The 19,646-nt window shown below is 43.7% G+C and overlaps 1 long non-coding RNA gene across 1 annotated transcript; it reads left to right on the top strand.

Moving 5' to 3' along the window:
* The first annotated feature begins 426 nt into the window (after positions 1–426).
* LOC148007073 (uncharacterized) lies at positions 427–19,396 on the top strand. The gene is made up of 3 exons (XR_015646168.1): positions 427–483; positions 2,387–2,509; positions 13,564–19,396. It is a non-coding gene; the product is annotated as an uncharacterized LOC148007073 (long non-coding RNA).
* Positions 19,397–19,646: the final 250 nt, after the last annotated feature.

Here is a 19,646-nt window from a genome sequence, read left to right as displayed (position 1 = left end):
ATCACAGACAGTCACATACAGAACAGGATGGCAGATCAGGAGACATCAGCAGACCACAAGTGTGGATAAATGTTAAAGTGTGAGAAATGAACACAGAACCTGCGGGGCCTGATTGAAGGACCCTATAAGACATTGTCTGTGTGGTAGACTCTCCTGAGATGGTAGAGAGGAAGGGGACGGGCCTCCTCCATTACAAGTCTCAGGGGGCAGGATCGCCAGTGGGCTGGGAAAGTGATGCCTCTAGGTGAGATGGGTATTCAATGCCACAGTAAATTGATTTGTATTTTACAAACACTGTAAATGCGAAGGATCCTGAAAGGTAGCCTGGAAAACTTCAGTGTATGGGCATAGATCTCATGCGCGCGCATGAGTGGCCAAAGAACGATACCTGCCCCTCCTCTCTCAGACTTAGCCACGCCCTTCATTAGTTCCTGAGGAGATTTTTGCGAATGGAGGTTATGGCAGTTTCAGCATCGAATTCCAGTGAGTATGAGGGGAGCCCATGGAGTTTGAAACCACCCCTTTCTTCTCTCAGGGATGTGAGAAAAATAAGAGAATTTGGGTTGGCTTAGTAGCACTATTTTGTGAGTCTTAGCTTGAGTTCCTTCGGGATGGAGACCAACTGCTTCTTTTCCGAATCTTAGGGAAGTTGACCCGTTTTCTCCCAACTGTCCTTATGGCTCCTTCCTCCATCTCCTGCTTGGGACCTCTGTGGACTCTCATTTGCTGCATCAGCACATCAAGGTCCCCTGACTTGGCACCTCCTTATTCTGAACATCAGCAGACTCCATTCTGAGTAGGATTTGTTTGTACAGCTGTTAATACCAATAACTATGTAACCCTACTCATTGCCCTCTTAGAGCACACCGCAGAAAAATAGATTGATAAAAGTGAACAAAAGTATAAACATCATGTGTGGTAATGGCTCCCAAGCAAAGAATCTGAACCTTACAGCAGCCCCACCTAAGATTTATGAACAGGAAACCGGGAAGGGGAATGACATTTGAAGTGTAAGTAAAGAAATGTATCTAATAAAAAATTAAAAAACAAAAACAGACAAACAAATAAAGAAGTCTATGCTGTGAACATAATGAGAAAGATGATCTTATCTGCCTCTTGTGTGTGTGTGTGTGTGTGTGTGTGTGTGTGTGTTTTACGTTGACTTCCGTAGTCAATGGAGTTCAGATAACTGTAGGAATGCATTTTATGTTTTAGAGGCAGTGATAGGATCATTCCTTTACTTATGCTCCCCCTACTAGTTATCTTACACATATCTCATCAAGATTTAAGCTGTTATGCATCCATAAAACTTAATGCTTACTAAATCATTTTCACTTTCCTATTCTTTTCATCTTCTTTAATATTCCTGGTACCTAAATAATACAATCCTGTAAAAGGTGTTTCAAATTTAGCTGGTAGACTGATACGCCTCTTAAAACACATGACTTAGGAAACAAGCTAACCTACATTACGGCTGATTGGCTCATTGAAAAACAGATTAATTCTAAATTAAATATATTAGACTATTTAAAATAGTCCTGCTTTAATATTTGTAATCATATCAAACTTTAAATATAGGATTATAAAGCCTGTGATTTGACTGTACTATACTGCATTCTCCATATAGATTTTTACATGAGTTACTGAAAATTTCTTGGCAAAAACTTATTATGTGAGCACCTTTATAACAAATACCACTGGGGCTTTTCCATTTAATGGGGATGTGAACCGTATGTTTAAATACAGGTAAAAGTAGATTTACACTTAGCAGCCAACTAAGTAACCTGGATTTAGTCACTTATATTCAACTGAGTCATTGCTTGTAGAAGGGAGCACAAACTGCAGATCAGGTATTTCAAGGAGCTCTCTTGGTATAAACTTAGCCCTAGCTAATTTGGCCATAGGAATTCATGGTCCTTCTGATACTTGATCCATCCAAGCCAAACTTCCTACACAAATGTTCAGGATTCAGTTCCTCCTGTCTCTATGTCTTTTTTTTATTAACTTAAGTATTTCTTATTTACATTTCGATTGTTATTCCCTTTACTGGTTTCTGAGCCAACATCCCCCTAACCCCTCCCACTCCCCTTCTCTATGGGTGTTCCCCTCCCCATCCTCCACCATTACCACCCTCCCCCCAACAATCACATTCATTGGGGGGTTCAGTCTTGGCAGGACCAAGGGCTTCCCTTTCCACTGGTGCTCTTACTAGGCTATTCATTGCTACCTATGAGGTTGGAGCCCAGGGTCAGGCCATGTATAGTCTTTGGGAAGTGGCTTATTCCCTGGAAGCTCTCGTTGCTTGCCATTATTGTTCACATGGGGACTCTAGCCCCTTGAGCTCTTTTAGTCCTTTCTCTGATCTTATCTGCCTCTTAAAATTCAGTTTTTAGCAGGTGTGCTTCCTGACCAAAGAAGTCAGATGAGTGCATGACCAGCCCCTGCGAGGACAAGGCTTGGATTCCCAGGAGCAGACAAGGAACTCTGTGGGCATACTCCAAGCAAACTGGTGAGAACCACAGCCAGCATTTTGGATCTTTGAAATTTGCCTAAGTGTACATTGAAAGAAGAAACCTCTATTCTGGCAACTAGTGCTACATTCCTTAAGGAGAGCACAGCTCTGCCTGCTTCAAGCTCAAGCTTAGCTATCGGGAAGCTTCCCCCTGGGACTGGACCTTGGCACCTAACTCAGGACCACTTTACCTCACCTTGAGAGATAGACTTCCATCCACCCCAAGATAGACAAGACTTCCATCCACACCATGACAGAACTGGGGTTAGAGCAGCGACTTTCAGGCTCTGGAGCACACCAAGAATGCACACTCTAGTGTTTGTGGGCTGCAGGCAGAACTGAGCAGAGGTTTCTGTTGGCTTCCGTTTGGAGGACTGGGGTCCAAGAGTTGGCTCCAGTTCTCCTCCGTTTGTAGGTAGCTGGTTCCTCTTGGTGCCCTGTGGTCTCTCTCTGCACCCTTCAAGTGTCTGTGACTTTAGGGTCCCTTTCATAAGGACACCAATGTCATTACAAGAGAGCCCACCTTTCAGGTTTCCTTGAATGGATCACGTGGAAGGCATTGTCACATACTAAGTGTCAAGGACTTCATCCTTCACCATATTAATTGGGTTACAACTTGTCCAAGTGAAGGTAGTGAAGAGAGACTCATAGGGTCAGAGCAAACCTGACAGAACTATCTCACCATGCCCCATTCTAATTGGACCAGACTTTGTAAATGTGTCCCAGGTCTTTCTGGCACTGCTGTCCATCATTGTTCTCACAGTATAGCTCTGTCATTTACGGGGGAAAACTGAAAAAAAGGCATCTCATCAGAAAGGAAAAACAAGGTATTCGACTTGTAGATGGAATCCTGTTATAAATGGCAGAGACCCTAAGGAATCTGCTAAAGTTTAGCACTGAACAGTGAGTTATAGAAGACCAATGAATATAAGCTCTGTCAGCAGAAATAAAGCATTTCTATATCCTAGCAGTAAACAAAACAAAATAGGGAAAATTTCTATGTCATACACCAACTTTTATAAAAATCAAAAATAATTTGTAAATAATTTGGCCAAACACACACTAACCTTTTAACTATAGCTTCTATTTTTGTTTGAAATCTAGTAAGTAAGTATATTTCATCAAAATATTGTAGAATAATTCATAATCAACTGAATACATTTAGAAATCAACAGTATAGAACTCATAGGATTTCATTACTCAGTATATAACTCAGAGGTTTTCAAACTCATACTGTGGGTTATCTTTACCAATCAGAGTTTAGAAGTGCAGATAATGCTGTCTCCAAGTAGTCACACATACTCTGTGAGAAGATTTAGAGAGTTAATTCTCTGCAGGAGGGTCCGCATCCCAATCTGGAGACAGAATTCCCTTCAAGAGTGTCTAAATCACCTGCAGGAATGAGTAGCACCCTCAGAGGAAGGACTGAATCTCCTGCAGGAGAGAATGACAAAAATGAGAGGATCCATAGGAGTAGGGACTTAATTTCTTCTCTGATGAGACTGGAGCACCTGCAGGAATTTGACTCTGTAGTCTGAGAGATTATTTTCAGTATGATGTTCTAAGTTCCCTGAATCCACAGCTGGAGCACTGAGCCACCACCAGGAACACTGCACCTGGACCAGTTGTCTTCAGGGAATTAAATACGAATTTCACTTCTTTGGCTATTAAAATCCCACCATGCTCTAGCTTCCTTCCAACATCCACCCTTCATTCCCCACCATCTCAGTTTCTCAATAAATCCTTCCTCTCCTTGATTTTCCAAACCACCTATGTCTTATGAGCCCCTACAAACACACACACACACACACACACACACACACACACACACACACACACACACACACAGACACACGGCTTTGAAGGGATCAGATTTTGATTTTTAAGGCTGAACTGTTTCTGTGACTTTCTCTGTAAACTCTGCTTCCCAGCTACTTTCCAAGGCACCTTACTGACCAAAAGATAAAAGAGTCTCGAGTGTAAAGCTTGCTTCCCTGGTAGTCCTCAGGTCTGGAGCTGATGGGCTCAGAGCGATGGGGTGCATGTTGGTAGCCGGCCATGCCTTGCTGAGGCTGACTTGTCTTGTCTCTGCAGTATGTGAAGGAGTCTTCGCAACCTGACTGTTGACTGTCTCCTTGCTGATGCTGTTTCTACCATTTCTTGTTCTCTGTTCATTAATGGTGTTTCAGTGTGGGCAGGTAAATGCTGTTTTGATGCATTTTCTTGGATCCTGGGTGCAGGTTAAAGAAAAAAAGTTAGTTGAATTGTAAACTGAAAATGCTGTTCTGACCCTGAGATTGGCATAGGTAATCTCTGTCCTGAAGACTGATTGACTGATGAGACACATGTGAGTGTTTGCTTTGCATAGGCTACTACAGTTGCAAAAGATTAAAAGAACGGTAGCTTTCCTTTGATGGTTGGTCCCCTCCAGTGTGGTGCACATTTAGTGAGTCATCCACTAGTGGAACAGAGATTAATCTTAAATTTTTCATCCTCGTGATCAGAAGTATTTAAGGAATAATCCATTAATGATACATCCAACAGTTGGGTCTGGACAACTTTGTTGTACTGTTTATGCATGATAAATTCATCCATATTAATTTTAATTAATCTATAGATATAGTAGTCACCTGCAACACCCAAAGACTTGGTCTAAATACGTGCAAACTCAGGTGATGAGATATGGTTTCTCAGACACCCCCACAGCATGCCACACTGCAGGGTGGAGGCTGCACAGTTCAGATGCAGATGTTTCCTGTTTGGCTGGGTGTTCAGTGTACCCTTCACCTTCTCACAGGCTCTTCTGACACAACCTCCACTGCCACTCCAGTTGTTTATTTTCCTTCGATTTTTGTTTTGAAGTGTACTGCTCTTTTTTCAGTGTCCAAATACTTGAAGGCATTGTATCCCCTGAAGATAAACAGTCTGCCTTGTCTTAAATTGGTACCTCTCTCTCTGTGTGTGTGTGTGTGTATGTGTGTGTGTGTGTGTGTGTGTGTGTGTGTGTACAGCCACATATTTCGTGATCCTACCCATAGCTGACCCACTCAGAACACATGCAGGAAGTGGGAACAAGAAATAAAAATAAAGGAGTAAAATGCTAGGTGCAAGGCAGTTGGGAGCAGAGCATCAGGAGGAAGAGTCCAGAGTCCAGGGAGGCAGGGTGTGAATGTACAGCAGCAGCTTAAAGGGTCTGCCAGTTCTTAGTGTGTGGGGATCAGGTGTGTTAGGAGCACAGGAAGAAGTTGAATGTGATGAGCTTTCAAATTTAACTACTGTCTGATCTCTGCAGTGCCATCACTGGAAAAGTGATGTAAGTAGTCCCTAGTGCCCTAGTCAAATCATAGACACTTTCACTGTGTTTTACCTGCATGTGCATCTGTGTGTGGCTGTCAGATATCTTAGGAATTTTTCGTGTGGGGGCAATTCCAGTTAAAACAGTCAGAACAAAGAGGAAATGCAGCATCAACAGTATCAATCACGTCCCTCTCCTTAGTACCCTGTGGATGTACCTGCCCATGGGGCTACAGTCTTCTTTGTGAATGCATGCCATGCATACACTGAAGTACAGCTGTGATGCTGGTGTCGTATGGCTCCCAGAGCAGCTGCATCTTGCCTTGTCTACAGAATACCTGCATCCAGCCCTGTCTCCAGGCAAGCATGCTGAGGAAGAAACATTAGACACATGTAAACAACATGGGATTTGTAAGTACACAAAGAATATGATTTCCTATGAAATCTGCAGTATAAAAGGAGGGTAGCATGAAGGAGAGAGATGCTATAGACTAGGACTCCAGTTACACAGTGGTTTCCATATGGATTTGTCAGACATGACTAGGAAGGGTGCTGGGAACCTGTGCAGACTTGGACAAACACAAATGCTTTTCTGTAATGGGATCCAAGAGGAAAACAGGATCAGATGAAAGCTCCTTATCCAAAGATGACCTCTCTTCAGTGAGAAGGCCAGAGTTATGTGTGGCTTCCATCTCAAGATCTCGGGTGGAATGTGTGAGTCAGGTGTCCTTGTGCCTGCTGTTCTCCAGTGCTTTTAACAAGAAGGCTTCCTCCTTCAAATTTGCAAGCTTGAGGGTGGCGAGCTCTGTCCCTGCTGTGGTTAGATTATGGTCATCCAACAAGGGTGTACATGAGTATATGTGCACTGTGTGTGTTATGTAGTGCCCACAAAACCCGAAGAGGGTAAGATATTCTAGATCTTGAGTTGCACATGACTGTGAGCTGACTTGGAAGTGTTGAAAAACAAGTGAAGGTCCTCTGCAAAGGCAGCCAGTGCTCTGAAATCCTGAGCTTTCTCTCTAGTTCCTGCTCTGTAGGTTTTCTCGTGTCCTGTTGATTACTGTCTGCTTCACAAGCCTGTTCCACAGGAATCAGTCTTATGATTGTGTAGCATCACAACACCAAAAATACTTAAATCTCTGACTGGATGCCCTGACGGATTTTTACACAGGATAAAAGTCGGCTACATTTGTGTTTGATTATTAACAGTGCCTCTGGAACTAAACTCAGATCATCAGCTATTCCTTTCACCTCTGAACCATCTCAAAACCTCACACTATATATTCTGTTCTGTCCTCAGTGTACCATGTATTGCTATAATCACCAGCATTGTTAAAGCAAGCCAAAGGAGATTTATAAAATCTTCAGATTTTGAAATTTACATTCACACATAGCTTGTGCTACACATCATTAATCCCCCTTTCAGGAGAGAGAAGGTCTCTTTACTGTCCAAACCACCCTTGTGTACAGGGTGAGTTTTAGGACAGCTTCAGTTTGTGGTAACACTCTGTCTCAAATTAAGCACACAACAGCAACAACCCAACCACACTCACACAGAAACACATGCATGGAACACACACACACACACACACACACACACACACACACACACACACACAGAGCATTTTCCAGTTGCTACCCTTCCCATTCCTCAAGTGAGCATTCAGTGTAACTGTACTTTAATCTCACCTACCTCAGTCCTTCCAGTCTGTAGGCTTCTCTTAAACCCTCAGGAATTGGCAACTGACATCAGGCCGGTTTCTGCTTGCTGGTGGGGAAATTGGGTTGTGTTGCTTTGTTAATCTGTACTCCCTTAGCCATCTTCCCCAGGCCCTGAGAAGTTTCCATTAACCTCCTTCAGAGTACTTCAGTGTTTTTAAGTCATACTCCACAAAGTAAGAAACCATTTGGTTTGATTGTAGCATTTAGGATTGTGTTGAGTAGGTACCAGCAGAATGTACACTGTTTATGAAGTAGGTCTGTGAGTAAGGGCTAGGTGTAATTTTATCTGCTGAGTGAGTGAATGTTTGCTCCATATCGTTACCCATTTTGGCTTCTGTGGTATTTTTATTCCTATAGACTAAACGGTTTGAGTTTGTGTTGGCTTCTTCTCTGATTTCAGTATCCAGAACCTCTGGAATTATCCTATAAGTATTACCAGATTAACAGGGCTGTTGATTTTCCATGGAGATGCTTGTTTACATTTTTACTTAATCCACATCTTATGTTCAAGAGGAGGGAGAGCAGCTTGCTGGCTTTGCAGCAACACACATTGACCCAGAGTGAAGGTTCTCTCTGTTACTGATTCGAATTCCTGAATCACCATGACATTTTGCATGAGCTATCCTCCACTGTCTCTGGCATTTGAGTACTCCTTTCCCAGTTCGTGACTCTGTTTGGGAAGACTCAGGAGGTGTGCCCTTGCTGGAGAAAGAATGCCAGTGGGGCTGGGCTTTGAGGTTTTAGTGCTCTGCACCACTCCCTGTGCACTCTCTGCTTTGTACTTGTGATTCCAGATGTGAGTCCTCTGCTTCCTGCTCCTTCCACCGTGCCCTGTAGTCATGGAACTTAACCTATGGTAACAGGTGGTCTGTGAAATAGGATCACTAATCGCCTACATGTTTTATAGTTTGCTGTGCTCATGGCATTTCTGTCACAGAAATACAAAGGTAACTAATGCAGAAGGGGATGTAATAGAGCTGTGTGATACCTGACCATGCCAGTTTGTGCTTGTTACTTGTTTTGAAAAATATGCAAGAATTCAGAACTTTGAACTAGAAGTGTCCCAATGCTCTAAGAAGAGTTTAATGGGGTATACTGGCAGGAGCTTGGGAGTCAGGAGTGCCAAGACGTATTCAGAATGTGGAAGCCGAGGACAAGGGGATTCAGAAGGCAATAATATTTGTAAATGGTCTGGGATAATTTGTATGATGCTTTTACAAAAATGTGGCTTCCTTCCGCCCACATCGTACAAACCTACCTGAGGCTAAATTAAAAAGTAATAAACAAATTTCTTCGATGAAAATTTGAAGAGAGCCCAGAGGTGATGAGACACAGAGAATCTGTGTCTTGGGTTCATGCCACTAAGCATGCTACCTGAGCACTTCACATCTTAAGTTGTGTATGTTCTCAGGGCCCTTACACAAAGGTGATCTAGTGACAGTGTCTTGCTTTATTTGTGGCAATCACATGAATTTAAATTTCCTACTTGTTCTTCTTCTTAAAAACTCACTGATTAGTTTTAGCTGAGACTCCTGGGAGACTTTTCTCTCACATGCTGTAAGTTTTAAAGATTTGGAGATTAACATAAATTACTATTCATAGGTGAATACAGGGCCCACACTGACCTCACCTTGCTATCTGGAACTGTTACTCCTGAGCCAAGGGTCTCAAGGATCTCTGCCTCAGAAAGAAATGTGGAAAAGTGATCTCATAATCTATTCACATTCCTTGTGTCATCCACAATATCTGCTAGAATGAGAGGATCCTTCCCTGCTCAGGACAATGTAGATACTGCTTCCCCAGGAGGAAAGAAAGGGCCATGTCCTCCCTCCGAGGGACAGTCCGTGATGTTCATTGTAATGTCACCCAACAGTCCCACCTTGAATCTGCTGTTCCACTTGAGCACAGAGACTCCCTTTTATTCTGGGAGATAAACAGGAATCTCCAGCTAGGAACAGTGGTCCAAACATGAGGTTAAGTGAAGGCAGTGAGAATGATGTATACACACTAAGGGTTGCTGATTGAATGATTCTGAACTTAATGTACTTCCTACTAGAGTCATCTGTAAGTGACATGTAAGATTGTATTAAAATGTACCTTTAGGTCCAAGATTTCATGGTAGGACAATGCCCTACTTGCTTTTAAAGATATCCTAAAAACTGGATAGAAAAGAGAAAATACAGAACAGAAAATGTTCCTTGGTGTACAATACTGGTTTACATGTGCAAGTCTCGGTGCTCAACGCGAATAGCACACAAATGCCTTAGAAAGTAGATGATAAGCACGCCCTTCTCTCTCTCTCTGTCTGTCTCTCTCTCTCTCTCTCTCTCTCTCTCTCTCTCTCTCACTCTCTCTCTTTCTACCTCTCCTCCTCTCATGGGTGGGTGTGTCCATGTGTGTGTGTGTGTGTGTGTGTGTGTGCGCGCATGTGTGTGTGTTTATGTGTCTGTGTGTCTGTCTGTCTCTGTCTCTCTCTTTCTCTGTATGTGGTGTGTGTGTGTGTTATGTGTGTTTGTGTGTGTGTGTGTGTGTGTGTGTGTGTGTGTGTATGTGTGTGTGAAACTGAAGGTGAGCTCAGGGTCTGCATGGCCCAGTTGGAACAAGGATCCCATGTTGATTGATTCCCACATTGACAAGTATCTTGTTGTTGGTATGACCAGCATGTGACTATTGGGACAAGATAGAAGTATTTACAAAGCCAACAGTTTTGACCGATTCATGTGAATTAGGGCAAATTTGAGAGTACACATAAGAGTTTTAAACTTTGTTTGAAAAAACTAAACAGTGTTCTTGGAATAGTTTCTTTGGAGTAGACCGCCAAAGGCCAAATTTTATCTGCTTGTTGGTGAGTACCTGTGGGTTTTTTTTTTCCATATGTAGTATCCTTTAGTTTTGGGTCAGACAATGTAAACCTTATCATTTCCGCTGATTTTAACATCTCAAATGATGTCCCACGTTCTAGGTGCCAATCCACAAATGCCCACTCCTACATCTTCTCCCTCCTCCCTCCATTTTGCCACTATAATGCTGCTTCTAAACTCACCCAACTTTTGGAAACCCACCACTCCAGCCTTCGATGAAAATTTGAAGAGAGCCCAGTATGGCCTCTGTTATACTGAGGTTATAGGTCTTCAATGAAAAGGAGCAAATGGGGCAAAGAGAAATGTAAAATGTATAGTTTACAGAGAAAAAGACACTGGGAAGATTAATATTATAGCCAATGCCTAGGCCAGAAGAGAGCCTGCAATTACTTAGGAGATTAGAACCTTAATAAGAGGCCATGTCTCCTCAGGTGATGACATCACTCAATTAACCTCATAATCTGTGGTAGAAAGTGACTTACTTAGTGTTTTTCTGCTAATAACAGACACCATGACCAATGCAAATCTTATAAGAAGAGCACTGCTTTGGGTTTGGCTTACAAGTTCAGCAGTTTGGTTCATTATCATCAAGGTGGGAGCATGGCAGCATCTAGGCAGACATGGTACAGGAGGAGCTGGGTGTTCTACATCATCATCTGAAGGCTGCTACTAGAAAACTGATTTTCATGCAGCTAGGACAAGAAAGATAAGGGTCACATCTACAGTGACACACTTCCTCAATCAAGGCTACACCTATCCAATGAGGGCTCATCTGCAAATAGTCCCACTCCCTGGGCTGAGCATATTCAAATCAACAGAGGAACATTAGGCATTTTCAGTTCCTGAAATCACCTGTGATCAGAAGCTGCTGCTACTGTGGGTCATGGGGCCCAGCGCTTTCCAGAAATCAGGCATCTTCTCATGTACTCTCATCAGTCACTGGGAGTAAGGAAGCTCAGCAAAGGACCTCTGTGTTGGCTGAGACTGCTGAGAAAGTCTGCTTGGGAAGGTGTGTCAATCTTCATCTCCACATGGAGATAGCATGGGGGTTACCTGACCTTACCAGACCAGTTTCCATGTTTGGTACCCCTGGACCATATTCATTGTCAGGTAGGAAAGTGTTATTTGGCACCCAATGTCATGTTGTGCTTATCATGTACCCAAAGTTGATAGATGACTTAAGAATGTAGGCTTGAAAGGTATCCAGTTTCTAATCTGGGAAGGAGAACAGCAGGCGTGAGAGGAACAGGCCTCATGTACAGAGGAATGTACCATGTGTACATGGTTGGGAGAAGCTCAGAGAAGGTTAGTCAAACCTGTCTATCCAGTAGAGGTTAGTTAACTGTGGAAACTATCACTAACAGTAAAGGTAACTTGGAACTCTGAGGAAGAGAAGGTTTGTTGCCATTGTTTGTGGACCATGCTTCAGAGGTGATGAGACACAGAGAAGCTCTGTCTTGGGTTCATGCCACGAAGCATGCTAGCTGAGCACTTCACATCTAAAGTTGTGTATGTCGTCAGGGCCCTTACACAAACGTGATCTAGTGACAGTATCTTGCTTTATTTGTAGCAATCACATGAATTTAAATTTCCTACTTGTTCTTGTTCTTAAAAACTCACTGATTAGTTTTAGCTGAGACTCCTGGGAGACTTTTCTCCCACATGCTGTAAGTTTTAAAGATTCGGTGATTAACATAAATTACTATTCATAGGTGAACACAGGGCCCACACTGACCTCACCTTGCTATCTGGAACTGTTACTCCTGAGCCAAGGGTCTCAAGGGTCTCTGCCTCAGAAAGAAATGTGGAAAAGTGATCTCATAATCTATTCACATTCCTTGTGTCATCCACAATATCTGCTAGAATGAGAGGATCCTTCTATGCTCAGGACAATGTAGATACTGCTTCCCCAGGAAGAAAGAAAGGGCCACTACCTGCCTCTGTGGGGCAGTCCCTGATATTCACTGTAATGTCACCCAAAAGTCCCACCTTGAATCTGCTGTACCACTAGAGCATGGAGCCTCCCTATTATTCTGGGAGATAAACAGGAATCTCCAGCTAGGAACAGTGGTCCAAACATGAGGTTAAGTGAAGGCAGTGAGAATGGTGGATATACATTAAAGGTTTCTGATTGAATGATTCTGAACTTAATGTACTTCCTACTAGAGTCATCTGTAAGTGATATGTAAGCTTTGTATTAAAATGTACCTTTAGGTCCAAGATTTCATGGTAGGTCAATGCCCTACTTTCTCTTAAAGATAATTTAAGAACTGCATAAAGAAGAGAAAATACTGATCAGAAAATGTTCCTAGGTGTACAGGACTGGTTTACATGTGCAAGTCTCTGTGCTCAACTCCAAGAGCGCACAATATGCATTAGAAAGTAGATGATAAGAACTCTCTCTCTCTCTCTCTCTCTCTCTCTCTCTCTCTCTCTCTCTGTGTGTGTGTGTGTGTGTGTGTCTGTGTGTGTGTGTGTGTGTGTGTGTGTGTGTGTGTGTGTGTGAGAAACTGAAGGTGAGCTGAGGGTCTGCATGCCCAGTTGGAACAAGGATCCCATGTTGATTGACTCCGACCTTGACAAGTATCTTGTTTTTGGGATGACCAGCATGTGACTATTGGGACAAGATAGAAGTATTTACAAAGCCAACAGTTTTGACCGATTTATGCGAATTAGGACAGATTTGAGAGTACACTTAAGAGTTTTAAACTTTGTTTGAAAAAACTAAACAGTGTTCTTGGAATAGTTTCTTTGGAGTAGACCGCCAAAGGCCAAATTTTATCTGAATGTTGGTGAGCACCTGTGGTTTTTGTGTTCCTTATGTAGTATCCCTTAGGTTTGTGTTAGACAGTGTAAACCTTATCATTTCCACTGTTTTTAACATCTCAAATGATGTCCCACGTTCTAGGTGCCAATCCACAAATGCCCACTCCTACATCTTCTCCCTCCTCCCTCCATTTTGCCACTATGATTCTGCTCCTAAACTCACCCAACTTTTTGAAACCCACGACTCCAGCCTCCTCCTATGTTCGAGCATCACATCTACACAGGACCAAGGGCCTTCCATCCCATTTGTTTCAAATAATGCCATCCTCTGATATATATTGGTTGGTGGTCTATTTTCTGGAAGCTCTGGGTCATCAGCCAGCATATATTGTTCTTCCTCTATTGCAGGACCTCCTCTGTCACAGGACATCCACTGTTTAAGCACCACCACTACCTCAGGAAGTCCACTGTCTGTGTGTCAACTCCACTGTTACAGGACCACAAGTTTCTCAGCACTTCAATTATCACAGCACTTCTACTGTTCAGGAGCTCAAGAGTCTCAGCATCTCAAGTGTCACAGGACCTCCTTTGTCCAAGAACTGGACTGTCCAAGCAACACTACTATTGCGGGACCTCCACTGTCACAGGACTTCCACTGTAGGAGCACTACAACTGTCTCAGGACACCCACTGTCCTATAACCACCACTATCTCAGGAATTCCACTGTCATAGCACCACCCGTAGCAACTAAAGTGTTTCAGGACATCAACTGAAGCAAGATCTCTCATGATTCTGCAACTTCACTGCCACAGGATCTCTACAGTGACAGGAATACCCCTGTATCAGCAATTCCAATTTAGCAGGACCTCCACTGTAGCAGAACCTTCAATTTTGCAGCACCTCCCCTGTAGGTATATTGACCTCCACGATCTCAGTGCCTCCACTTTCAAAGGACCTTCACTCTCACAGGACCGGCACTATTTCAGTGCCTCCACTGTCGCAGGACCTACCTCTTCACAGGATCTGCACTGTTGCAGCAACTGTAATTTCAATTTTTCAAAGTCATTGCTGGTTATTAGATTTGAGGCTGAATGAAATGTGATGCTACCTTTGAAAGCATAAGAATTTGTTATATAGCTCCTGTGATAAATGCCGTGTGTGCTAGGACCAGTAACCTATGGAAGACTTCATGAGCTCATACCACTCTCCACCTCACTTTGTGGAAGCTGGTGTTTTTAGAGTGTGATGAACTTCAGGTGAATGGATGCATTCAGCTGCACCACGCTCTAGAGTGGGCTACACAGCAGTCATATTGAGTCCTTGCTGGGAAGAGAAGAAATCCAGAAGAGGGAGAAGGCTTGGGTTGGGGGAAGAATCATAAAATACTTAGAGGATATAAGAAGGTAAGAATTATGGGGAACTGGAAAACAGAGCCAGAGGAAGATTGAGCACAGAGCATATTGGGAAGGACAAAGTACAAATGCGCATGGGTTTTTCCATCTGCGTGTTCTCTGGACAATCTCCCTTGGCCTCATTTCTGGGAGAAAACTCTTCCTCCACCCCCTTGTAAGGTTTCATTCTTGAAGGAAAGCAGCAACACAACTTCATCAGTAAATTTTCCCATTGGAATTGGTTCATCCTTTAATGCCTCTGGGAAATCCCCAGCTGGGGAATGTCCTGCTCTCTGCTGAGAGACAGCAGGAAAGTAGGTTGTCCTCTGTTTTCTCGTTGTTACAGCTCTTCTAAGTGTGGCTTATTGGCGAGTGAAGACACAGGACACTTCTGGTGTGTATGTATGCTTTGTTCGCTGTGGGTGTTGTCGGGAGTGTCCTGAAAAGAAGAAGGGCATGCCCAATGGCTCTTTGTTTCCTCTTTGACTAGCCTTATGATCATAGGGAGACACTAGGCCATTGGAAGATGAGGAGAACAATGTGTCTATGTTGTGTTCACTTCTATTCCTATTTAGTCCTAGAGGGAAATCAGCAAGGGTAGAGAATGGGACCGTAACTGGACAAAGCTGCTGAGCCTGTGTTGTGCAGCAATTCCTGTGTATAACTTGCTGTTACATTAAGCAATAGGATCCCATGTTCTGGCTATACCTTTTTGATGCAATGTATCTATAATATTTTACCTCAAAACTCAAAAGTCAATCCAAACTATGGGCTGACATTAAGAGGTTAAGCTGCCTCTTCTTACACCCCACAGTGAGCAGGGTACACAGCTGCTACAACCTGTCTTCTGAACTGTTGTATGACAACAGAGTCAAATACAACAGTGAAATATAAGCCTACTCCTAAGATCCATATGTTGTTTTTTTGTTTTTTGTTTTTTGTTTTTTTTTTTTTTTTTTTGCACCACCATAAAGTTGTCCTAGGAAGAGATCAGGTGCACCAATAGGGTAAGCACCATGCTGCCAGTTCAGCATTTGCCCAGGTTTGTCTTGAGTTGAAGGCCAAAGTCGATGCTTTTGACTTTTCCGTTCTTCTCTAACAAAATATAATCTGGTTTCAGGTCACTGTGAACTTATACAATGCCCATAGCCATAGATAAAGCCTGCTAATATTTGCCTAAATATTTCCTTGGCTCCTTCCTCCTCTCGGTGGAAAGACTTTCAGATGTATTTGTAAAGCTTTAAAATTTCAACCAGTTTCACGATAAGTTATTAGAATTGTCTCAGACTAATTGGAGAAGCAAGATGATGTTGGGGTGGGTGAAAAACTTCATTATATTTGCCATGGTCATGTTTGGTTGGCACCATTGCTTGTTCTTTGCATGCACTTTGATAACCCCTGTAGCAGAACTTCCACTGTCCCGGCACCTGAACTATCCCAAGACCTCCACAGTCAAAGGACCAATATTGTGGTAGGGCGTCTGTGGTCAGGCAACTCCTCTGTCTCAGACCCTCCAAATTGCAAGACCTTTACGGGCACTGGAAGTCACTGTCCCTAACTTCCACTGTTGTAGTACCTCAACTATAACAAGGACCTCTACTATTGTACAACCCCCTTGTCATAGCACATCTATTGTTACAAAGTAGTCCACTGTCAAAGGACCTCCAGGGTCTCAGCCTCTCCACTGTTACAGGATCTCTACTGTCTTAGGACCACTGCTGTTGGAGGACCTCCTGTCTCTCAGCAACTTCAGTTTGTTGGAGCTCTCCTATCAGAGGACATTTACATTTGCTGTACTTCCAGTGTCACAGCTGTTATAAGAACCTCCATTCTCACAAGACCTCCAGTGTGTCAGTACCTCCACTGTCCAAGGACTTTTATATTGTAGGACCCCTACTGTCCTACAGAATGTCCACTATCGCTAGATTTCCACTGTCACAACACCTCAACCCTATAAGAACTGCAATTTTGGCATGACCTCCAGTGTTCTAGCCTCTCCAATGTCATAGGACCTCCACTATCACAGGACATCCACTGTCTCACAAAGGCCAATTTAAAGGACCTCTACTATAACAGGATATCCACTCTAGCTGGACTTACACTGTTGCAGTACCTCAACTGTTGCAGGACCAACAAGGTTGCAGGACATAGACCCTCTCAGCAGCTAGAATTTGCAGGACTTCTACTGGCACAAAAATTCCACAGTTGCTGGAGCTCCACTGTCACTGCAAATGCACTGTCTCATGATATTCACTGTTGCTTGACCAGTAGTGTGGCAGCACCTCCATTTTTGCCAAGCCCCTCCACTGACGCAAGACTTCTACTTTTGTAGCACCTTCACTGTCCAAGCAAACCAACTCCTGCAGGATCTCCATTGCCTCAGAGCATTCACTAATGCCAGCCCTCCAATGTTGTAGGATATCCACTTTCACAACAGCTAGAATCTTGCAGGACCTCTACTGGCAAAGACAGTCCACCGCTTCTGGCTCTCTACAGTCAGTGCCAATGCACCGATTCATGACCTCCATTGTCACAGGACCTCCACTTTTGTAGGACCTTCACTGTCCAGGCAAACTGCAGGATCTCCAGTGTCTCAGGATATTTACTGGTGCAGAGCCTCCCTTTATTGCAGACTTCAACTATTCCAAGGTCATCTACACTGTCTTAGGACCTCCAATATTGCAGGACCTCAAATGTCCCAGGATCTCAGGTGACATAGCACCTCCATTTTCCCAACACCCTTACTGTCCCAGAACCTCAATTTTCCCATGACCTATTCAGTTGCATGACCTGCAAAGTTGGAAGAACTGCACCGTATGAGAGCCTCAACTGTTGCAGGACCTCCAATGTTGTAGGAACACAATATTCACTGGACCTACACTCTCCATCACCTTCACTTTCCTAGCACCTCCACTCTCACAGGACCTACACTGTTGCAGGAACTCCATTGTCTGAGCACCTGCATGTCTCAGGACCTCGAATGATCCAGAACCTCTAATGGTGTAGGACCTCCACTGTCACCAGACTTCCACTGTCTCAGGACATCCACTGTATCACCACATAGACTTTTTCAGAAATTCTACTGGAACAGGATCTCCATTGTGGCTGGTCTTACATTGTCTTAGGCCTCCACTATCACAGACTTTCAGATGAATTTGTAAAGCTGTAGAACTTCAAAGAGCTCTATGAGAAGGTATAGACGTGTCTCAGATTCAATTCCTTGGTGAAGCAATATGATTTTGGGGTGGATTAATATCTTCATTATATTTGCCATGGTCTGGTCTGGGTGGCATCCTTGATGCTTCTTTCCATGCATTTTGATAACCATTGTAGCAGTACTTCCACTGTCCCAGAACCTGCACTACCCTAAGAACTCCCTTGTCACAGGACATCCACTGTGGTAGTACCTCGGCTGTCAGGAAACTCCACAGTCTCAGTACCTCCAAACTGCGAGATCTCTACTGGCACAGGAATTCTACTGTCCCTGAACATCCACTGTCACAGCACTTCAACTGTTTCAAGGACCTCTATTGTCGCAAGACCTCCTATATCATGGTTATAAGGACCTGCATTGTCAAAAGACATCCATTGTCTAAGCCCTTCCACTTTCTCAGGATCTCCAAGCTGCAGGAACTCTACTAGCACAGGTTATCCATTGACACTGCTTTTCCACTGTTGCAGGACCTCAACTGTTATAAGGACCTCCACTATGGCAGGACCTTCAGTGTCTCAACTCCTTCTCGGTCTCAGCAACACCAATGTGCAGACCTCTACTAGCACAGGATATGCACAGTATCTACACTTATACTGTTGCAGTACCTTAACTGTTGCAGGACCTCCAATTTAGAAGATGTACTCTTTTAGCAGCCAGACTTTTGCAGGACCTCTACTGGCACAATAATTCCTCTGTTGTTGGACCTCCACCGTTAGTTCAATGGCACTGACTCATGACATCCACTGTTGCAGGACCTCCAATGTTGAAGGATGTTCACTGTTGCAGGACATTCCCTGTCAAAGGACCTCTGTTGATGCAGGATCTCCACTTTCACTGTTCTAGCAAACCAACTATTGCAGAACCTACATTGTTGGAACAACTGCATTGTATCAGGACATTTACTGTTGCACGACCTGTAGTGTGGAAACACCCCCATTTTTACCAGATCTCAGCTGTCCCAGGCCCATCTCCACTGACTGAGGACCTCCAATAATGCAGGACACCCAATATTTCAGGACCTCAAATGTGCCAGGGCCTCCACTGATGAAGGATCTCCAATATCGCAGCACGAAAACAGTCACAGAACCTCCATTGTCCCATCACCTTTACTGTCCCATCACCTCCACTCTCACATGACCTACAATGGTGCATAAACTCCAATGTCCGAGCAACTGCACTGTCTCAGGGCCTCGATTGTTCCAGAACCTCCAGTGGGGCAGGACCTCCACTGTCACCAGATCTCCACTGTCTTAGAACATCCACTCTATCACCAACTCGACTTGTGTAGAACCTCTCCTGGCATAGCATCTCCATTGTGCCTGGTCTGACATTGTCTCAAAACTTCAACTATCACAGGAATTCCACTATAGCAGGACATCCTCTGTCTAAAGACAACCCCTATTGCAGGACCTTTACTGTGCAAAGAACTCCACTGTTGCAGGACATCCATTCTTGCAACACCTGCATTGTCTCAGGATCTCCACTGTACCAATCCCATCTCCAATGTCTCAGGCCGCCCACTCTTTCAGGACCTCCACTGTTGCATGATCTTGAATGTAAAAGGACCTTCGCTATCTCAGTGCCTCCACTGTTGCATGAAATACAATGTCTCTCAGTGCCTCCACTGTTGCAGGACCTACAATGTCACGGGTGCAGTACTGTTTTATCAACACCACTATCACTTATTACAAGGCTTTGCTGGTTATTTATTTTGAAGCTTAATGGAGAATGACGTTACATTTGACAAAATAAGAATTTGTTCCAAACCTCTTGTGATTAATTGCCATATGTGCAAGGATCAGTTGCCCCTAGAAGATTGCATGAATCCATAGCCCTCTAGACCTCACCTTGTGGGAACCCTTTACTTTCGGTGGTGATACCGTCCC

This window comes from Rattus norvegicus, chromosome 1, assembly GCF_021556685.1.
Source record: "Rattus norvegicus strain SHRSP/BbbUtx chromosome 1, alternate assembly SHRSP_T2T, whole genome shotgun sequence".
NCBI classification, from domain to species: Eukaryota; Metazoa; Chordata; class Mammalia; order Rodentia; family Muridae; genus Rattus; species Rattus norvegicus.
The sequence above is the reverse complement of the archived record's forward strand: the minus strand, read 5'-3'. Positions and strand labels throughout refer to the sequence as shown.